Here is a 3963-nt window from a genome sequence, read left to right on the forward strand (position 1 = left end):
ATGACTCCTCTCTTCTGAGTAGTCCCAGTGTTCAAGGGTTCCTCTCAGAAGTGTACATGTACTGGTTGTTGGCCATCATCTCAATGAGCTCCTGTGCTTCCTCAGGCATGTTCTTCATGGGCAGTGATCTGCCTGTAGAGTGATCTAGTGACATCTTGGACATTTTAGAGAGGCCACCATAAAATATCTCTAGCATGGTCCAGTCTGAGATCATGTCGGGAGGGCATCTCCTGATCAACTGCTTGTACCTCTCCCATGCCTCATAGAGGGATTCTTCCTCCTTCTTTCTGAATATCTGGACCTCCACTCTAAGCTTACTCAGCTTCTGGGGTAGAAAGAACTTGGCCAGAAATCCATTGATCACTTTCTCCCACGTGTCCAGGCTTTCCTTAAGCCGAGAATCCAACCATAGCTTTGCTCTGTCCTTTACAGCAAAAGGAAAGAGCATTAGTTTGTAAACCTCAGGGTTCACTCCATTAGTCTAGACCATGTCACAGATCTACAGGAAATCAGATATGAACTTGTTGGGGTCCTCTTGTGGGAGTCCATGAAACTGACAATTCTGTTGCACCAGAGTGACCAGTTGAGGCTTGAGCTCAAAATTATTGGTACCAATGGCAGGTATGGATATGCTGGCCCATAGAAGTCAGATGTGGATGCAGTGTATGAGCCAAGGACCTTCCTTGTATGCTCTTCTACGTCTGGATTGGTTGCTATATTGATCTCTTCAACTTCCTTCTCAAAGGATTCAATGAGATTCTCTGCGGCCTTGCAAGCTCTAGCTTTTGTAAACGCTACCTTAAGGTCCTCTCAGGTTCAGAATCAAGATCAAGAAGGAATTTTTTACCCTTGTTCCTACTCATAAACAACATGAAACAAAGATCAAAAATCAAGAAAGATAAACAAGATAGGATTCGAAAATTAAAGAAGATTAATTGAACCAAAAAGAAAATCACTAATGGGACACTATACTTAAAATTTGAAATTAAATAAAAGTAAGATAACTAAAACACATAAATTTGAAAATAAAGGAAAGATAGCTAAGATAATGATCAAAAATTAAGGGAAACAACCAAAATAAATTTCGAAAATCAAAGAAAGAAAAAGGAAAAGCTAAATGACACCAAACTTAGAATTTGAAATTAATTAAAAACAAAGTTAAAAAAGAAAAAGATGACTAAGATGAATTTTTGAAAATTTAAGATAATAACAAAATAGGAATAAAAAATAAAAAGGAAAATTAATTTAATAAAAACTAATAAAAGTATCTAATCTAAGCAACAAGACAACCGGTAGTTGTCAATCACGAACAATCTCTGGTAATGGTGCCAAAAACTTGGTGCGTGAAATTAGAACTCGCAGAACTTCACCGGCAAGTGCACCGGGTCGTCCAAGTAATACCTCAGGTGAGTGAGGGTCGATCTCACGAGGATTATTGGATTGAGCAAGTAATAGTTATCTTGCTGGACTTACTCAGGCAAACAGTAAAAAGTGGTTATTGTTGTAAACGCATAAATAGTAAATTAGCAAGTAAAGAAAGAAAATAAACGGAATTGGTGTAAAACAATGATGAGAAAACAGTTAAGGTCTCGGAGATGTTTATCTTTCCGGATTAAGATTTCTTACTAACTATTTTAACAATGAGTGATTCATTCTATGGAAAACCATAAGTGATTAAAACCTAATCTCTTAGCGATTTAATCTCATCTAATCTTTATCAAAAGCCACTCTCATGGTCATTCAATTCAGATCAGAGGGTGCAGTTTAGAAAACTAGTTTAGTGCCACAAAAACCTTAATTACCCTAAGCTCACCGGATTTTATGTCACATATCTAATTAGCTCAGGTAAATTGCAGTTTAGGAGGAGTGTTTTCAAGCTGCAGCTCAAGCGAGATAGCTCTCTCGAGAATCACAAGAGCTCATGTAGAATAAGGGGTCATACTCTCGTTCCATCCCCAGATTCATAGGATTAAGAACAAAAACAACACCTTAGAATTGAATCAAACATTAATTAAAATAGAAGAATCATAATCTCAACCCAAAGAAATAAATAGAGCTCCTAACCTTAACTAAGAGGTTTAGTTGCTCATAACTTTACAAAGAAAATAGGTTTCTGAAAAGTATGGAAGAAGATCTGATCTCCTAAACCTAAGTGATCTCCTCCTTAAATACTAAAATGCTAAACCTAAAAGATATTATTTTAGATTAAAAATTACAAAGATAAAATAAGATAAGCCTAAGCGGTGCTAAATCCACTTTGGAGGCCCAATAGTATGTGAAACGGGCAGCAAGCTAGCGTTCAACGCCAAGATTGGGCGTTGAATGCCCATAAGGGAGTTGCGCTTTTGGGTTCCTGTCCCCTTGTTGGCATTGAACGCCAGGTTGGGCGTTCAGCGCCCAAGGGAGAGTTAGAAGCTTTTTCGTTTCTTTGTTCTAGGCTGCTCCAATTTGCTCCGAATTTCACCTAAAATCATAAAAACACAAGAAAAACTCAAAGTAGCATCCAAAGGTGATTTTTGTACTAAAACATAATAAAATCTAACTAAAAATAATGTAAAACAACTAGAAAATGGATATAAGATGCTCACGCATCACCAACCCACTTCTAGACCTGTTTGTATATCTGAATTGTAAGAAAGAATGTTACTTTTCGGACTCTGAGATAGAGGAGAATAAAGAGTCTCCAAATGCCACCTATCAACTGACCAAATATCTTGTATCCAGAGGTTCAAATCAGAAATGCAAACATAATCCATCTCATTAGATAATTGCCCTTTTCTCCTCTAGCGAAGAAACAAAAAATTCTGGTTCAAATCCCCAATACACCAAGCAAATCCATCCTTCAATACTTTCCAAGTCTTGCAAGGACTCTTCCAAATGTGAGAGCCCTTGTTCTTAGGACAACAAAACTGTCATTTTAAGATAAATGGTATTTGGCATCCAATAATTGGACCCATAACTTGGGTTGGCTGATGGAAAAAAAATTCAAACTATGCTACAAAAAAAAAGTGAGGAGAATGTTGAACCAGAGGAAAAAGATGATGAATCTGATTAGGATTAATGTAAATGTAGTTTTGTAATATGTATTTCTTTAAAAACCTAATTGTATTTGTAATATGTATTTTAGCAACTGTAAACATAGTTCTCTGATTGTAAAATGATTGGCATTGTTTCAGATATTTCAGTTACCATCATTCGGTATTTGTAATTTATATTTTTCATATTTCACATCAGATTTGAAGCACATTTCAATTGTTAATTATCAGGATACCCTAGAGATGGACGAGAAAAGATAGTTTAAAAAATTGAAAAAGCTACCGCCAGAATATTCCGACGGTAACATTATTTTAAAAACATTTCCGTCGGTATTACCGTCGGATAAATCTCTTAGTAACATAGCGGGAAAATGAACGATGTAGCGCCAATGTTACCATCAAATTTTTTTATGGTAACGTCTAACATGATCCGTTTTCACAATAACTATATTCCGTCGCATATTCCGACGGTAATTACCGTCGGACGAAGAAAATCTGACGGTAAATAATTATCGGCGTGGTTTATACCGTTTAATTATTTTCGACGGTAAATCCGACGGTAACCAACATATCGTCAAATTTTTTCCTATTTTTCGATGGTAAATCTGACAGTACTCACCATTTTTCTTGTAGTGCAAGCTTTGCAAGAAGTGAAATATTCGCACAACAAGGATCTCTAATCTCAAACCTCCATATTTTTTTAGAGTAACTAACTCGTTCCAACTAACAAGATTCGATCCTCTTCCATCAGCCTGTCCTTTTCAAAAAAAATTTCTCATTATAGACTCCAATTTATTAATGGTCCCTTTAGAAAAAATAGAGACATTGGTGCGCAGAAATCGTGACGGTTCCATTCCTTGGTAACGGCGCTGAAAACTTTATACGCACGTTTATAATCTTAATTCTTTGTCACAACTTCGCACAACTA

The 3963-nt window shown here is 36.4% G+C and overlaps 1 non-coding gene across 1 annotated transcript; it reads left to right on the forward strand.

Moving 5' to 3' along the window:
- The first annotated feature begins 207 nt into the window (after positions 1-207).
- Positions 208-316, forward strand: LOC112739557 (small nucleolar RNA R71). The gene has a single exon (XR_003170490.1). It is a non-coding gene; the product is annotated as a small nucleolar RNA R71 (small nucleolar RNA).
- Positions 317-3963: the final 3647 nt, after the last annotated feature.

Source organism: Arachis hypogaea, chromosome 13 (genome assembly GCF_003086295.3).
Source record: "Arachis hypogaea cultivar Tifrunner chromosome 13, arahy.Tifrunner.gnm2.J5K5, whole genome shotgun sequence".
In the NCBI taxonomy this organism is placed as follows: Eukaryota; Viridiplantae; Streptophyta; class Magnoliopsida; order Fabales; family Fabaceae; genus Arachis; species Arachis hypogaea.